Source organism: Salvelinus alpinus, chromosome 2 (assembly GCF_045679555.1).
Source record: "Salvelinus alpinus chromosome 2, SLU_Salpinus.1, whole genome shotgun sequence".
NCBI lineage: Eukaryota > Metazoa > Chordata > Actinopteri > Salmoniformes > Salmonidae > Salvelinus > Salvelinus alpinus.
In genome coordinates, this window is record NC_092087.1 from 34,587,356 (window position 1) to 34,607,079 (window position 19,724).

At 43.7% G+C, this 19,724-nt stretch overlaps 1 pseudogene; it reads left to right on the plus strand.

The window, feature by feature from the left end:
• Positions 1-1,480: 1,480 nt before the first annotated feature.
• LOC139540753 (NUAK family SNF1-like kinase 2) lies at positions 1,481-12,526 on the plus strand (annotated as a pseudogene).
• The last annotated feature ends 7,198 nt before the right edge of the window (positions 12,527-19,724 follow it).

Genomic DNA, 19,724 nt, shown 5'->3' on the forward strand with positions numbered 1-19,724 from the left:
CCCTGTGCTCTTCACAGATGAAAGCAGGTTCACACTGAGCACATGAGCACATGTGACAGACGTGACAGAGTCTGGAGATGCCGTGGAGAACGTTCTGCTGCCTGCAACATCCTCCAGCATGACCGGTTTGGCGATGGGTCAGTCATGGTGTGGGGTGGCATTTCTTTGTGGGGCCGCACAGCCCTCCATGTGCTCGCCAGAGGTAGCCTGACTGCCATTAGGTACCGAGATGAGATCCTCAGACCCCTTGTGAGACCATATGCTGACACATGCACATTTGTGGCCTGCTGGAGGTCATTTTGCAGGGCTCTGGCAGTGCACCTCCTTGCACAAAGGCGGAGGTAGCGGTCCTGCTGCTGGGTTATTGCCCTCCTACGGCCTCCTCCACGTCTCCTGATGTACTGGCCTGTCTCCTGGTAGCGCCTCCATGCTCTGGACACTACGCTGACAGACACAGCAAACCTTTTTGCCACAGCTCGCATTGATGTGCCATCCTGGATGAGCTGCACTACCTGAGCCACTTGTGTGGGTTGTAGACTCCGTCTCATGCTACCACTAGAGTGAGAGCACCGCCAGCATTCAAAAGTGACCAAAACATCAGCCAGGAAGCATAGGAACTGAGAAGTGGTCTGTGGTCACCACCTGCAGAATCACTCCTTTTTTGGGGGTGTCTTGCTAATTGCCTATAATTTCCACCTTTTGTCTATTCCATTTGCACAACAGCATGTGAAATTTATTGTCAATCAGTGTTGCTTCCTAAGTGGACAGTTTGATTTCACAGAAGTGTGATTGACTTGGAGTTACATTGTGTTGTTTAAGTGTTCCCTTTATTTTTTTGAGCAGTGTATATATATATATATATATGAAGGTTGTTTAGTTTTTTTTATCTAGAGGCTAGCAGCATTTGTATTTTATTTGGAACAGCCTACCTTCATCATCCATGCAGACACATTACAATTCAATTAAGCCCTCAAACTCAGAGGGGAGGCTAAATGTGCAACAAAATGTCAACAAAGAGGAAAACACCCTTTTTAACATTTGATATTTTGCATGTTAACACACTAGTACTTTACATACACAACATTGTCATTTGAAAGCTTCTTGTGAATTCTACAGACCGACACCACCAAGTGGTGCATTTTAATCATGAAATGTAGGACTACTTTTGCCACAAGAGAGAGCTCTTTACATAAAAATGTATAATCCATGTTGCGAGTTGGAAAATAAATGGTCCTTATCAGCTACCGGCAGAGATTTGTTTTTTTTTGTGACAGTTGATCATGCCATTACATTATACCTCATGTAATGATTGTAGTGGAGTTCCTGGAATATTGCATGAATCATCAAACACAACAATAATCAAATGAATTGGGGGCATTTAATGAGGAGTCTTTGCGCAGGTCTCTGAAATACACCAGTATTATAAATCTATTAGGGCTATGGGTAAGGTTTGCAACATGCGTCACTGTCTTGGGACACAATGGATGACAAGGTGAGGATTTGATGAGCCCCTAAAGTAGTACAGCTGACTAAAGCTTCTCAAGGAGCACGTTAAATGTGGATTGGAACATATGTTAAACAAACACGACTCAAACTCAACAAAGACGAACCCTACCAGGCTGACAATAGTGAAAGAATATGGGGCATGAAAGGGGGTCAACTCAGTTGAGCTACCCCCCAAATTTGCTACATGGTGTAAGAAATGGGAAGTCTATTGAAAGCTTGCTCCGTCGTTATGGGTATGAGGGACTGCACGTTCCAAAGGAAGGGGGTAGTTTAGTGACCAAGAAATCCACCCTCTTGGTGTCATAAAGTGTTCAACTGACAGTCGCAGGGACCCAGGTTCAATTGTATTTTAAAATAAAAAAATCATCACAAATACCACTTTTCACACATTGCCCTGTCAGAGAGAGAGGATGGAAAACCTGAGCCTTTTTGGCCCTGTCTATCCTAACAGGCAGTGAACTACATATCCCAGAAGGCAGTAGAAAAATATTGTTTTTCTTTTTTTATATATTAACAAATATAACAAAATATACAAACATATTTGACAAAACAGTATACCAAATAAAACAGACCAACTTAATACACAGGGAGAAATACTGTCCCCCTCTCCTTTCTCCAACTACTTTCGCACGGTATGTGCGCAATGCAAGGTCTTTCGATGGGAGTGCAGTTAAACTGTAACATGCCAAATGTTGATACCCTGGAGTGATAGTGACTTTTTTTTTACAGCTAGTTAAAGCTGCACTGTGTACCTATGTGGATACAGGTGTTTTTTGAGACCCCTCTGGCAAGAATGCGGTATTTTTTCTAGATTTCAACACAATTTGTTGAGAGCTCAGACTTTCCGACCTGAAGGTCAAGGAGTCATGGTTTGACCTATTTTTTTCCCCCAGAGTTCCCAGTTGTCTTGAAAGCACAAAGTCTAGGCTGTTGGAAATTCTAGACTGGATGCGATAACAGCTACACACAAGATTGAAAAGATACATCAATTCCATTTTACAATGTCTTCACAACAGGTAGCAAAATACATAATACACTGAATACAGCTGTCCTCAGGCAGGCTAAAAGCACAATATTGTTCCTGTTGCATTACATTGGGTGACCACTAGCGACATATTGGAGCTTTCGAACATAAAAAATAGATGAAGTTGCAGCTTTAACTGATAAAGGATTGACTGAGAAGTGTAGTGCCAGCGACCGACATGTCGGTAGCGTTCACCTGCTCAGATGTCCCCTGCTCAATGGTTGCATGCCACTCATGAACTGACAGAGTTCGATAACATATCGGGCGTGTTCCTCTGCCTAGGCGTTAATGACACCTGCCAGATCTTACAACGCCAGTCAGTGGATGATATAGTCGATGACGTGGCACGCAACCATTGGTTGATGCATGCAATGTCTGAGCAGGGGAATGCGACCATGATGTGGTATTTTTATTTAACTAGGCAAGTCAGTTAAGAACAAGTTCTTATTTACAATGACGGCCTAGCCCGGCCAAACCCTTCCCTAACCCGGATGACGCTGGGCCAATTGTGCGCCACCCTATGGGACTCCCGATCATGGCCGGTTGTGACACAACCTGAGAACGAGCAGGGTCGGTCGTGACGCCTCTAGCCAGTGTTGCCAACTCCTCAGTAAGGAAAGTAGCTATTGGCTGTCCTAAAAGTTGCTAAATGACATCACCTAATTTGCATAATTGGCCATGTAATTGTGATGGACACTGTAGGAGAGATGAATAATGTTGTGGGAGAGACAAAAAGTGAGTAAAAAAACACCCTAAATATGTTTAGAACTACAAATGAACTTTGTGTTGATTCTTGTCTTTTTAAAGTCACAATTCCAACCCTCCTCCTTTATCCTGGGCTTGGGACCGGAAAAAGTGACCCAAGAGAGACACTGGCGGAGTTACTTAGTTTTTAATTTTATTTTTAATTTTGTTTGGTTATTAACATTATGGTCCACTTAGGAGCCCTACAACAAGTCACAGTAAAACATTAACATTTTTAACCATATCATTTAAAAAAAATAATTATACAATCTACATGAACAATCTAAATGGACCAAAAAGAGAGAATAGAAAAAAATGTCAATGGCAATGTGAGAAAATTATGGTAACTAGTCTGGCCCTAATTCAGGTTATTTTTTATTTTTTTATGTAAGCCAGGGCGGGCTCAGCCAGCGGCGGCTTCCCGCATGCGCGATTCATTTGCAGTCTGGACGCGGAGGGGTGAACATCTCCTGCTCTGGCTGCAGCTGGGAGGGACTGCTGCATGAGGTCTGGGCCGCCTGTGAGTGCTTTGGGACGGACTTTCACGTCAGTCTCCAAGTCTCCAATAGCACCAGATAAAGTCGCTAGATTTGTCGCTAGTCGCTTTTTTGAAAATGTGTCGCTAGAGGGGTCTGAATACTCGCTAAATATAGCGACTAAATCGCTAAATTGGCAACACTGAGTGTCTTAGGTTATGAGATTGCGTGTGTGAGAGCAAGCAATTTACACTTGAGAGTTGTTGAAATCCACCGTGGGTCCAACGTTACTTTAGATTGACATGAGAACGTTAGCTTCTTGCTAGCTGAATACCAGTGCTCTCAGAACCACGTTGTGGAGTTGATAACATCATTTGAAGCTGCTGTATGGGTGAGTTAGGATCTACTGTTCCATGTGGGGTTAGGGTATCATGTGGACAGTGTTTATAGCAGAGCCACTACCATTTATGTATTTCACTTTGTACTTATTGTCCTCATTGTTTTTTATGCACTTTACTGACATATTTATTTCACTTGATTGTGATTTAGACTTAAAATTACCCTCGCCTTGCGGTGATTTCCCTTCTACATTATCCTATTTTAAATGTAAGCGTTGACAGAATAAACCCCAAATTAGTTTGTGTCCTGTGCTGGGTTTACTTTCGCCAGGCTACACTTAGATCATGCATTTTCAAGTAGAGATCGTGCATTCTTCTCTATTTTACACAGCAGGCAAATGTGCGCAATAAAACGAATGAAATGGAATTCTAATAATTTAACTGATGTCCAATTAGTTGTTTAAAAACAACCAAAATGTAGGTCTTGTAAGATCTGGCAGGCGTCAGCAACGCCTAAGCAGAGGAGCGAGCCCACAATCTTCTGGTCTGTTGACCAACTCAGAGTTCTAACTCGGTACTCTTTCTAGAGCTCCATAGGTCGGCGCACAATTTGCCCAGTGTCGTTAGGGTTTGGCCGGGGTAAGCCGTCATTGTTTTGTTCGACTTTGTTAGAGTTCTCAGTTGTCCTGGAAGCACCTATAGCTAGCTACCCATCTCTTCCTTGGAATCTCGGACGGAGATTCAAACACCGAGGTAAAGTTGGTTTTATATTCACACATTTGGACATTCAACAGACATTCGCCAAAAGCCATTTAAAAATGTAAAAATCAATAACTAATTCACCGTGTCACAGAATCATCGAACTAGATATGATTTATTCTATAAATGTCTAGCATACGTTTACAACCTTTGTTTTTGGGGAAAAGTTCCAGTTGAGATTTTATAGAAATACATCAAATCTATAAAATGCCATTTAAAGCGGTATAAATCAATAACTAATTCACTGTTTGTCACAGAAACGTTAAACTAGGTATGATTTATTGTCACGCCCTGACCTTAGAGATGTAACGGCTTTCTTCTGTGGACGAAGGAGAGGACCAAAGCGCAGCGTGGTTAGTGTTCATCATGTTTAATAAAGACCATAAAATGTGTAAAATGTGTAAAACCGAAACAGTCCTATCTGGTGCATAGACAGAAGACAACCACCCACAAAACCCAACACAAAACAGGCTACCTAAATATGGTTCCCAATCAGAGACAATGACTAACACCTGCCTCTGATTGAGAACCATATCAGGCCAAACATAGAAACAGGAAAACTAGACACACAACATAGAATGCCCACTCAGCTCACGTCCTGACCAACACTAAAACAACGAAAACACAAAAGAACTATAGTCAGAACGTGACAAGAGAGCCTTTTTATGTCTCTATTTGGTTTGGTCAGGGTGTGATTTGGGTGGGCATTCTATGTTCTTTATTTCTAGGTTTTGGCCGGGTATGGTTCTCAATCAGGGACAGCTGTCTATCGTTGTCTCTGATTGGGAATCATACTTAGGCAGCCTGTTTTGCCACCTTAGGTTGTGGGATCTTGTCTTTGTTTGTTGCATGTTTTGCACTACGAAGCTTTACGTTCGTTTTATTGTTTTTGGTGGAACATTAATAAAGAAAATGTATGCCTATCACGCTGCACCTTGGTCCGGTCATTTTACCACCAACGACTGGACGTAACAGTTGTGATGCAAAAATATTAGCAAAATGCATAGCACTCAGAATTTAAAGGGTTTTACCAGGTATTGTTCATCCTGATCAGACATGTTTTTTACATGGACGATACATTGGAGATAATATACGACAACTACTAGAAATAATAGAAGATCATGAAACATATAAGAAGCCAGGAATGGTATTTACAGCGGATTTTGAAAAGGCATTTGATAAAGTAAGACTGGATTTTATTTATAAATGCCTTGATTTTTTCAATTTCGGTAATTCTCTTATAAAATGGGTAAAAATAATGTATAGCAACCCCAGGTGTAAAATAGTAAGTAACGGCTACTTCTCATAGTTTTGAATTGTCAAGAGGAGTTAAACAAGGGTGTCCGCTGTCACCACATCGTTATGGCCATCGAAATGCTAGCTATTAAAATCAGATCCAATAACATTAGAGGATTAGAAATCCAAGGCTTAAAAACAAAGGTGTCCATGTATGCCGATGACTCAAGTTTTATGTTAAGTCCGCAAGCTAGATCCCTGCAATGTCTCATTAAAGAACTTTTCTGTACTCTCTGGACAAAAACCTAATTATGATAAGTGTACAATATTACGTATTGGATCCTTAAAAAATACTACTTTTACATTACCTTGCAGCTTACCTATAAAATGGGCTGATGGTGAAGTAGACAGACTCGGTATTCATATCACAAAATATATAAATAAGCTCTCCACAATGAATTTCAATAGAAAACAAGAAAACAAGATCCTGCAACCATGGAGAGGTAAATACCTGTCTATTTATGGAAAAATTGCCCTGATTAACACCTTAGTCATATCTCAGTTTACTCACTTACTTATGACGCTGCCTACTCCTGATGATCTGCTTTTGAAATCATATGAGCAAAAAATATTTCACTTTATCTGGGACGCTAAACCAGACAAAATAAAACGAGCATATCTATATAATGAATATGAATTGGGTGGGTTGAGATTATTAAATATAAAAGCACTAAACCTCTCTCTAAAAGCTTCACTCATTCAAAAGTTTTATTTGAACCCTGAATGGTTCTCAAGTAGATTAATAAGAAAAGCTCATCCATTGTTTAAAAATTGCCTTTTTGCCTTTGTGCAGATTGCCATGTCTCATTTTCGATTAATTGAAAGTGATACTTTTTTCAAAGTATCTGTCTTTTTCAAACAAGCATTGCAGAGCTGGCTACAATTTCAATTTCATCCCCCTGAAAAGATAGAACAAATATTACAACAAATATTATGGCTGAACTCAAATGTGCTGGTTGATAAAATACCTGTATTTATGGGAAAGATGTTTGAAAAGGGTATTTTGTTCATAAATTATATTGTAAATTGTAATGGTAGAGTTATGTCCTTCATGGAGAGAAAATGTTACTAGATGGAAACGCAAATATTAAGGTAAGGACAAAGAGCAACTGTCTCAGCACCTGTGACAATCTACAATCTTTCGCATTTGCACGCCTGAGGCATTCACACGTTCATACTCCAGCGGCATTGGTTCAATTTTCCATTTAAATTCCAGTCAATTCAGAAAATTTTCCCAATTGAAAAGCATTGTAGATAATTGGAAATAGAGTTTCAGTGCACTTCCAGAATTGACTAGAATTGAAATGGAATTGACCTAACGCTCCACTAGTGTGCTTGGAGAATTTACACATGAACAACTCTCACATACGGGTGGCAAATGATTCCCGTCATCTACTTTCACTTGTATTTGTAGTTCCTAGTATTCATTGTTTAGTGAATGTACCTAATGGTAACTTCTATTTTAATGATGTTCCAGATTGCTGACTTTGGGCTGTCCAACCTGTACTGTGATGATGAGTACCTGCAGATGTTTATGGAAGCCCTATATATGCTTCTCCAGAAATGTTTAACGGGCAGCCATACAAGGGGCTCGATGTGGACACGGGTCCATGCCCTTCGATGGGCACAACCACAAGAACCTGGTCTAGCAGATTAACACTGGAAACTACCACAAACCCACCAACACTTCAGGTGAGTCTTTTACAGAGTACAGCCTCTCCTCACTGGGATGTATATCTGCCCTGAAGTGGTGTGTTTTAGTTATATCGTATTGTAGCCCAGCAGAGCTGTATCTCAGTTGTAATCACTGGTATGTTTTCTTTCTCCCTGTCTCAGATGCCTGTGGGTTGATTCGCTGGATGCTAATGGTGGAACCTGAGCGCAGAGCTACCATAGAGGAGATCACTGGACACTGGTGGCTCAACTGGGGTTATCAGAACATCCTACTGGCCGAGAGTGAGACTGCGACATTGGTACAACAAAGTGAGAAGACCTCTGCATCCGTACAGCAGTCTGGAGGCCCAGCCAGCATTGACAGTTGGCTGCGTCGAAACTCCCAGCCCTTACTGGAGAAAAGCTCCAAGGTGCGCTGCCTGCTGCAGTTTCACGGGAGTGCAAGGAGAGCAACATCTCCAAAACCATGCATTATGCGACCACCGTTCGACCCTCCAAGGGCATTCTGAAGAGACGAGGCAGCCTGAAGCAGAAGGTCCTCAGAGAGGCTCCGACCCCAGTGATATAGGAACTAACGAAGGTCTTCGACATCTCCCCCCCGGCCCAGCCCCCACATGTTGCATCGCTGCCCCGCAAAGGCATCTTGAAGAAACCAGCCAAGCGAGAGTATGGCTACTACTCCTCCCAAAACAACAGTGACTCTGCCCAGACACCCCAGGCCCAGCTCTGCCCCTCCGCACGCCCCACCGGAAGGGCATCCTGAAGTGCCACAGCAAGTTCTCCTCAGTCGGACTGCAGGAGTTTAGGGCCTCTGGACCAGCTGGCGGTCTCCCTGGCAAGAGGTGGCATCAGAGCACAACCCAGCGGAGAAATAAGCGAGGACAGCATCCTCTCCTCTGTCCTTTGACCAGCTGGATCTGCCTGACTGCGTGGGACCAGTGGCGTCACTCATGGAGGTAGCTGTTAATAGTGACATTTGTCTGGATTGAGTTCCAATTGGCTTTGGGGGGTTTTCAATGTTGACTTTGGGATTTTGATTTCTAAATTGTGCACTTTTGTTCAGGATGTTAGGGACTTTATCAGGGCTCGGTATCCCAAAAGCATCTGAAGGCTAAGTTCATCATTAGAACCTTCGTAGAAGAATCGTTAAATCTCAGAGCTGTTTCCCAAAACCATCATTATTAATATTGCACTCAAACACTTGTATTTTAACTTGCGGACTAGACCGGACGCGTGTGCACGTTTATTTTGTACATCCAAACATGATCAGGACACGCAGGTTGAAATATCAAAAGGAACTCTAAACCAACTATATTCATTTGGGGACAGGTCGAAAATAATTCAACTTTCATGGCAATTTAACTAGCTAGCTTGCTGTTGCTAGCTAAATTGTCCTGGGATATAAACATAGGGTTGTTATTTTACCTGAAATGCACAAGGTCCTCTACTCTGACAATTCAATTCATCTTTCAATCACCCACGTGGGTATATGCTTCTAAAAAACAATCAGGCAATGGGAGAGGCGGGACTTGCATTGCGTCGAGCGTCACAAATAGAACCAAGTTCTATTTTAGCGCCTGGCTATGCAGATGATCGTTGACCCATGCGAGCAGTGTGGGTGCAATGATTGAATAACATGTGTGTAAACATATTTTTGCAACGCACGTTACTCGAGCTGTGTGGTCAGCATCCTGATTGGTTTTTAGGAGCATATACCCACGTGGGTGATTTAAAGATGAACTGAGGTTCACACTTCAGTCCAGTTGGTGGTTGTAATGCACCTTAAAGTTGGTTGCCTGCCAACCACCATATAAAAAGTGCATCATTAGATGTTTTTTTGCCCTCGCACATCACTTTATACACAGAAGATCTCTGCTAAAAGAATCACATGCTTTATCCTTCTCTCTGTGACCGCCGATAACTTCAGAACAAAGTTGACAACAAATAAAAATACTTTGCAATTGATACAAACCAGCGACTTATAAAATGCATAAAATGAAAACCGAGATGACTGCATTAAAATATAAACAGTATGCTAGGTCTAATTCAATCATATTGAAATATGGTTATTTCCATGTAAAAGGACCCATGAGCACCAGCATGTGATGTTCATAGGAGCATGTCAAAATGAGTGTCAAATGAAAGCTAAGAATCTATATTTTTGAGAAAGGAAGGTATATATACATTTGTAAACCATTTTCCATCCTTAAAATGTGGAATAAGCGAAGACTTTGATTTCTGGTCAAACAGATGAAAAGGGATTATTTTTTACTTTTTACCAGAAAAAGTCTTAAAAGGTATTAGAAATACATTAAAACACAATAATGACCCCTGCCAACTAATATCAACACTTATATTAAACTTTTGAGAAATGTTTCTGCCTTCTGTAAGTTTAAAGAAACATTGCCTTGTGTCTTGAAATTCTGTTTCCAAAAACCAACATATCTTTAAGATATTTTCAAATTTCTCTCCCTCATGAGGGAGGATAATGAAAGTTCACAGAAATAACAAGTAAAGGTAGACCTATCAATTAGTTAGTGTTTTTAGTGATGTATATTTTGTTTATTAATTATTAAGTGATTAAAACTCGAAATTCAGTATCTACACATGCTACAACGACGGACTTAGCGACTGTTCTCTCTTTATGTTCAATCACCATGTTGTAGGCCGTCATTGTAAATAGAATTTGTTCTCAACTGACTTGCCTGGTAAAATAAATAATCAGACAGATTCATCTGGGCCTGCAGAGCTGCAGGGTCTACAACTGACTTTTATTGTCTTTAGCATGTATGGTAACTAGTTAATGTGTAACTTCCCCAGTGAACTGAAGAACTAGTCCAAACCAATACATGGGACATTTTTATGAGTTGACTAATTTACAAGGATGTGTTTTTGTTTCCCTGTAACAGCAGGGTGACAGCAGGTGGCCAAAGACTGGTATTTATTATTTTATGATGTGCCCTCTGGGCATTTCATAATTATGACCAGGTTTGATTAACTTTATTCCATTTTAACATTATTTGTGTTATTAAAAACAGTGCCTAGGAGCTGCCTAATCAGACTATTGAAACCTGATGATTATATCAAATGTTTATCAGGGTTCACTTGAATGTGTAACAAAATGCACACAAAGCTTCGCACAAGGGGCTGCAACATCAAGTTGCTATTCAGTGACTGGAATCTGATGAATACTTAGTTGCATTTTTAATAGGATGCTTTTAAATGTAAAGGGAAATACAGTATAACTCTTGGTTTTAGATGTATACAAGAGTGGTCGACAAAGGAGGGTAACATTTTTTTCCAGTATTATACAGGAACTACAAACCTTTCAAACAATTCCCTTAAGTGACCTAAATACGTTTTTGTCAATTTTTTGTCCACACAACCTTAAAAATATGTTGCCAGGTAATAGATGCAGCATGCAGGTTAATCTAAGCAATGATATGTAGGTTGTGATCCATGTTTGCCAAAGTTCCCAGCTTATCTTTTGCGTCACCTTATGCTCTATCCCACTGATTAATCATTTTAAAAAACGGAAATGAAACTATACCCACATGAATGATTCTATCATTGTCTTTGACCTCGTTTGCGACATATGATAGTTGTGGCATTACTATTGATTTAGTAGGCTGATTATAGTAGAATGCTGATACCAGAAAACAATGCATGTTTGTGCTGATCAAATTCTGCTGGCATTAGTCAACATATAGGTGTATTACAACACTCGTAACAGTCCTGACTTACTGATGTTCGCAGGATGAGAGAGATGTCAGAAGGGGTACAAAATTAAAAGCAGCATTTTAATAATAGTGAATAATGTCTTCTCTTCACCAAGCTCACACAGCGCAAACATTGAAATAAAAATGTAGTGCAAAACAGCTGGCAAAATCACAAATAGCATATTTCAGTTAAAAGGATAGCCCTCTGTGGTAACTCTTCAGAGAGCTTCCCTGAAGCTAACAACAGTAACTTCAAAGTTTTAAAATGTCCTTAAAACACCAAGTGCATAGCAATGAAATAAAGAACTCAAACAAATGTCAACAGAAAGACACATGGACATCTTATCAAAAAGATCACAATTCATCTCAAAAGACATGTTTCTTCATATCACATACATTGTTATAGTGACTGAGCTAGTACTTCTCTGCCAAAAATTGTCGTAGGGGGTAGTTAAGACACCTTTCTCATTATGGTCACTATGGTAAAATAAGCCAAAGTCATTGTTAAGAAAGACCCATTAAAGTGATTGTCTGCTTGGTGTCATCTCTATCCCAGTAGGTCTTGAATGTTAGTGGCGGTCTAGCTGACCTCTGGGACGGGCATCCCTGAACGACAAGCCCCTGGTGCCTGGGGGGAGGGGGGCAGGCTGAGCTCCAGCACACCCTCCAACTGGTCGGAGCAGCAGCAGAGATACTCCTGTTTGAGGACAGAGCAGTAAAGAAATTGTCTAGGAAGGGTGAAATGAAAAGCTGTAAAACATCAAACTTAGAGTCCTCACCAACCAAGGCCCAGAGAAAACAATTACATTTGTACTATGTTTTTAAACCAGTTTGCTTCCTTATTGAATAAAGGAGGCCTTTTTTCTTTACCTTGTGGAATGAACGACTAGATTGTACTTCCAGGGAGAAGCCAGACAAACAAGGAAAATACAAGTATATATTTTTTTATCAAATAAAATGTTATTTGTCACATGCTTCTTAAACAGAAGGTGTAGGCTAAGTGTGAAATGATTCCTTACGGGTCTTTTTCCAACAATGCTGAGTTGTGACACGAGGAATAAATACACAGTGACTCACGTATAATAGTAACGAGTACAAATAACATGGCTATATACAGGGTGTACCACTACCGAGTCGACGTGCAGGGATACGAGGTAGGGGTAAAGTGACTAGGCAACAGGATAGATAATAGACAGTAGAAGCAGCGTATGTGAATATGTGTATGACGTAAGTATGCATGTGTGTGTTGGTGTTAGTGTAAGTATGTGTGTGCATAGAGTCAGTGCAAGTTACTGCAAAAAATGTATTGTTTAGCTTGGGGGTAGAAGCTGTTCAGGGTCCTGTTGGTTCCTGAGTTGGTGCGGTGGTATCACTTGCCATGTGGTAGCAGAGGGAACAGTGTATGACTTGGGTGGTTCGAGTCTTTGACAATTTTTTTGGCCTTCCTCTTACATTGCCTGGTATAGAGGTCCTAGATGGTAGGGAGCTCGGCCCCAGTGATGTACTGGGCCGTACTTATCACCCTCTGTAGCGCCTTGTGGTCAGGTGCTTTGTAGTTGCTGTACCAAGCCGTGATACAGCCATTCAAGATGTTCTCAAAGGTGCAGTTGTATCATTTTTTGAGGATCTGAGGGCCTATGCCAAATGTTTTTAGTCTTCTGAGGGGGAATAGGCACTGTCATGCCCTCTTCACATGCACCTATTACATAGAATAACAATGAGATGCTTGTTTTTCTATGCTAAAACTACTGGTGGGTGCTTCCTAAAATACTTGACTTGTAGGCCTAAATGTTTCTGCATTGCTAGTATCAACAGTCACACTTCGCCATGAGCTACCAAATGTCTGCCCCTACCTGTGGCTGCCAGTGCAATGTAGGAGTGGACATGCCTGCGCAAGGCATGGAGGTTGTGAGGGATTATGGGTATGCCATGAAGAATTGGCTCCAGGAAGTCAGAGGGTAACACAGAAGCCAGGTCCCACTCTAACCCTGCCACCACTGCTGCCACCACTGTTCCCACTGCTGCAAAACACACACATTACATTAAATCAACCATAAGCTCCAACTGCTGCATAACAGATAAATACATATGTAGGCTATTACATCAACAGAAAACAGGTTCCCACTGACTGAAAAGCAGAACATAGAACCAAAATGACAGTATATTCAACCTACTATAACAAACAAAGTAATAGCACACTTATTGTGACTTATTGAGTCAAAACTCATTCTTATGGCAAAAGCAAATGGAACTTGAAAACAAATCTTGTGTTTACCAGAAGCTCTGACACTGTAATGGCATTTTCAGCATAGATGCATAGCTTGCTGGCGCTCAGGGGTACTGTCTTTTAAAGTTTTGAGGCCAGGAACATGTAAACAGCACCTAAAAGCTGCAGGTTTGCCCATTGAACAGGAAAGAGACTCAAGTAATGGTCCAGTTAGTGGATGGACAAAGGAAATAGCTCAACCTCACACTTCTGCTCCCTGCAAACCTGTTGGAGGAAAGAAGTATGTTAAGCAATGATAAACTGTGACTACACTGGCTTCATGGATGGATTTGTTTCTATCCTCATGCATTAGTATCTAGGCAAAGGAGCTGATGAATATGACCAGATGTTCTCTCTGCCCAGAAAGCTACCATTCACCAGCTCTGCAAAGCGTTATAATGTCAAAACACATTCGTCACTCAAAAAATATGCATATTGTCATTTACTGCGTTACACCGTGTACTTCCCATAGGCCTATCAGCAGTGGGGTAAAGTAAAAATTATTTAAAGTACTACTTAAGTAGTTTTTTGGGGTGTCTACACTTTACTATTTATATTTTTGACTACTTTTACTTCACTACATTCCTAAAGACAATAATGTACTTTTTACTCCATACATTTTCCCTGACACCCAAAAGTATTCGTTCTATTTTGAATGCTTAGCAGGACAGAAAATTGTTAAATTCACACACTTATCAAGAAAACATCCCTGGTCATCCTTACTGCCTCTGATCTGGCGGACTCACTAAACACAAATTCTTTGTTTGTAAATGATGCCTGAGTGTTGGAGTGTGCCCCAGGCTATCTGTAAATTTAAAGAACAAGAATATTGTGCCATTTGGTTTGCTTAATATAATGACTTTTTATTTTATTTTTACATTTAGACTTTTACTTAAATAGGATTTTACTCTGTGACTTTCACTTTTACTTGAGTCATTTTCTATTAAGGTATCTTTACTTTACCAAATTGTCATACTTGAGTAAATTTTTCCACCATGTTTAAATAAAATGTACAAGCAACCAAAAATTTTTACATTTCTTGTTTTGACCGAAGGAGCGGTCAAATACAAAACATTTAAAAAAATAGGTTGCTTGTATTTTGACATAACTCTTGCAGAGCTGGTGAATGGTAGCTTGAACGGTAGCTTTCTGGTCAGAGAGGAGATCTCATCATATTCATAATCTGTTTTCACTGTAGTCCTCCAATGTGTCTCTATTTTGTGATACTATTTAGAGATGATGGTGATGCCCGACTGGTCTTTTCCAGGGACAGAAAGTTATACAATGTTCGAAGCAAACCAGATGGCACCATTTTCTTGCTTTTTATTTTTTTACGGATAGCCAGGGACACACTCCAACAAAAGGAGGCATGTGTTTAGTGGGTGCGCCAGATCGTGGGTGTTTGTGTGCGGACGTGCGTGAGAGAGTTTGTGGTGATATTATTCCATATTAATGGATTGGAGAGTTTTTTTTATGTGAATTGGTGACTGTTTGATGACATCAGGATGATGTCAGATTTAATTAATTTATAAATTCAATTAAATCCAATAAAGGGGTAATCTGGGATTGGTACATCCAATTTTGGTTTAATATGCAGCTATTGATTCTTGAAGAATATAACTTAGAAATGCCTCATGAGCAATGGTCAGAACCCAAAATATAAGCTTGTTTTACTCCATTGTTTATAAAGAATGGAATTGTAAACAAACACTGTAAGCTTCAAAACATGGTTCAAACGAAGGTTACGTATGTAACCACGGTTATGTGAGCTATATGGATCACTTCAATGTATTGGTATCACTCCGCAGCGGAGGGATACATCAGAGGTGAGGATTTACAGATTTACTCCCGTATACACCTATGTCACGGCTGGGGTCCGCCCCTATATATAGACCCCATGGCCGTGACACATGTTCTCTACATCATTTTTGAGGCGCCTCTAGAGGAGGAGGATTGGAGTGATCCATATAGCTCACATAACCGTGGTTACATACGTAACCTTGGTTATGTTTCACTATATTGGATCATTCCAATATATTGGTATACCCATACCAGATTAGTCTGTGCTAGAGGGACCTGGCCAGCCAGCGGTGAAGTCCCAGCGCGGGACCGAGACGCAGGGGCCGTCAATGTGGAAGGGGGGGGTCCCGGCACAGTCCCCAGAAGGGGAGGACCCCTGAACTAACCGCAGAGGGAGGTACCACATTTACCCGATAGTACCTAGCAAAGGTGCAAGAGGAAGCCCACCTGGCTGCAGCACAGATATCAGCGAGAGCCCAGGACGCAGCCATACCTCGTGTTGAATGTGCCACCACAGATCCCAGCACTGGCCTGCCAGCCAGGCGGTATGCTGTCGTAATCGTTTCCACGATCCAGTGAGAGAGCCTCTGCTTTGATAGCCCAGCCCCCAGGACTCTGTCACCATAGCAGACAAAGAGCTGGTCTGTTGTTCTCACTGACCATGTCCGCTCCACATAGGCAGCCAGTGCACTCACAGGGCACAGCATGCCGGAGGGAAGTCCAGACTCCACTGCCACTGCCGGGGGGTCGTAAGCAGACAGAATAAAAGGATGTTCACATGCCTGTCTGACAAAACCTTCGGGAGGAATGAAGGGTTGGGGCAGAGAGATATACTCCTCCCCCCGGGGTCCATCCGGTAGCACTCAGAACTTACTGAAAAAGCATGGAGCTCACCCACCCTCTACATGGAAGTAATCGCTACCAAAAGTCACCTTCATAGTGAGGTGTTTCAGGGAGGCAGACTTCAAACGGTTCGAAAGGCGGCTTTGTCAAAGCGGCCAAGACCACACCCAGATCCCAGCTCGCCATTGAGGGGTTCCTAGCTGGACGCAGGTGACAAACCCCCTTCATAAAGCTGGAGACCAAGGGATGGCGCCCCACTGGCCTGTCCATCCACCCCACATGGCAGGCAGATATTGCAGCCAAATACCCTCTCAGTGTAGAGGCTGTCAAACCCTCATCCAAGCGAGACTGCAGGTATTAGATGACATACTGCACCCCGCATGACTCGGGCACAACCTCAATACCAGTGCACCAAGAGCAGAACAACCGCCAGCGCAACTGGTATGCCACGGTTGTAGCCGGAGCCCTTGTGCTCTACATGGTGTTCATTTCATCCCCTGTAGTGCTAACATGGACCATTGGTGCCTTTCAGTGGCCAAGCCCACAGACTGAGGCGGTGCGGCCTCGGATGCCACAGAGTTCCCCCGGCCTGAGGCAGCAAGTCCGGTCTCAGGGGAAGTTGCCAAGGTGTCCCACACAAGGACAGGAGAAGGCTGAACCAGGGTCGTCTGGGGCAGTATGGGGCCACCAGAAGCAGACGATGCTCTGCCATCCTGGTCCTGTCCAGCACAGCCTGGATCAGGGAAAAAGGGGGGAAATGCCTAAAGCTCCAGCCCTGGCCAATTGTGAGCCAGAGCTTCCAAGCCCAGAGGCCCTGGTGGCTCCGACATGGAGTACCACAGGGGGCGGTGTGCATTGTCCAGGGAGGCAAACAGGTCCACCTGCGCCTTCCTGAACTTGTCCCACAGGTGCTGCACCACCTGGGGATGTAGGCTCCAGTCCCAAGGTGGCGGGCCCTCCCTTGAGAGCATATCCGTTGCCACACTCAGGATGCCAGGTACGTGCGCTGCGTGTAGAGACACTAGACGTCCCTGAGCCCAGAGAAGTAGCTCCCGTGCTTTAAGATTGACGTGGTGGGACCTAGGTCCACCCTGATGGTTGATGTTAGCCACCACTGTGGTGTTGTCCGTTCTCACCAGGACATGTCTTCCCTTCAGATGTGGAAGGAAAGACCGCAGGGCCAGCAGTACAGCTCAGAGCTCTAGTGTATTGATGTGCCTGCCGCTCCAAGGGGGTAGCCAACAGCCGCTGGCCGACCTGCCCTTGGTCACACCCCCCCAGCCGATGGGAGGCGTCTGTGCTGACCAGCTCCCGGCGGCACATCCTCAGCATCTCCACCCCACCTGAAAGGTCAGGGCGGATACCACCCGCCCCTGCCGAAAGTGGTCGAGGCAAGATAAGATCGCCTGAACCCTTCTGGTGGGCAGGCGTGCTCTCAGGACTGAGTCCAATTCTATGCCAATGAAGGCCACTCTCTGGGTGCGCGTCAGTTGACTCTTCTTGTCGTTTACAGTAATGCCCAGCCTGCCGATATGGGTCAGGAGCATGTCTCTGTCTGACAGGACCTCGGGCCTGGTTGGGGCACAAATCAACCAATCGTCCAGGTAATTGAGGATAAACAATCCTGAGGAGGCAACATGAACCGTCTCAGGGTCTCCCGGTCCCTGCGAACCTTATTGGTCTGCTCTAGAATGTCATCAACCCCTGGGCCAAACGTCAGCCCTGGGGTGATGGAGTGAGTGGCAAATGTGCTCTGGAGAGCAGGTGGCAGACGGGATTGGGCCAGCCAGAGATGGCGCCAGGAGGTAACCACCTGCACCATGGCCCGTCCATTGACGTGGGCCTCATCCCTCTGGAGCAGGGAAAGCAGACGAGACACCTCCATCACTTCCCAGAGGATCTCCTATGTGCCCTCCTGCAGCCAGGAAAATAGAGTCTGCAGGTAGGCCTGCAGAGCCACTGGGGACTATGAAGCCCCGCTGGCGGCTTCTGATGGCCTGTCAGCCTGGTAGTCCCGCTCACGGGGGTGAACAGTGCCAGCATCACCCCCCAGGAACAGCCTATCACTGGCCAACAGAGAACAGCGGTCCTCGCCATCGAAGCTATCAACCTCCTGACGCAGGGCATGCGCCCTCCGTTCAAGGTGGTCCCAGCGGCCCGACTCATGCCCCTGTCCAGGACTGGTAGCAGACGAGCTCTGCCTGCGGTGGCTCTGGCCACGCTTCCTGGGAGGGGTACTGGGTCCAGTAGAGACTAACAGCTCGCTGACGCACCACTCCTGAGGGAGCTCGTCCCCAGCCTGAGCCCGAGCCTGGCTGACCCACTCACGCATGGCCTCCAAGGTGCAGGCGTTCTGAGAACACCACACAAAACAGGCATCCAGTAGGGCGCTCCACCGCCCTCACCGTGTGACTCAAACCCAGGAAGTGCATACACTAGGTATGCGGATCCCCAGTGGGGATACCACCATCATACCTGTCACAAAGGGAAGCCATAAGTTCAGCCAAGCCAACAAGGCCACGGAGCAGGGGTCCGACGCCCTGGGAGAGTTATGTCGTGACCCGCTTGGTGGAATAGGAACCCGGTGAGAAATACATTACCCAGTACCTCTGCAAACACAGGGGCAGACCCCTGTGGGAAAAACAGGCAGACAAAAAAACAGCAAACAGGTAAAGGTTTTGAATTGTTTTTTTGTTTTAAGCCAACTGCATTATTACCTACCGGTTTAACGCACACGGAGTCGTAGTGTATTGCTAACGAAACGACAAACCACGGGCAGAAGATACAGATCAACCGCATGCAGCACTCAAGAGGGGCTGGGCATGTGGCCAGCTGCTCCAGGCTGCAAACAGCCAGTGAATATACATCCACGCAAGATATTACACTTACCAGTGACATACCAAGCGAACTTCAGAAAGTTTATACCTCAAACCATACGGCCATCCGCCGAGAAAATGAAAGAGAACGTGTGTCGCGGCCATGGGGTCTATATATAGGGGCGGACCCCAGCCGTGACACAGGTGTACACAGGAGTAAATCTGTAAATCCTCACCTCAGATGTATCCCTCCACCGCAGAGTGATACCAATATATTGGAGTGATCCATATCGTGAAACATAACTATCATTTTGATCTCATGGATAGTCAGTCCTTGTATCCATATGTGAGAGTCCTTGTGTATACTATGTATTTGAGAGTGGTTACATTTCTCCTGACCCATTCCTCAGCTGTTTACCAAATAAAGTGGCATGGTGAGTGCTTTGTTAGTTTGAATCCCAGA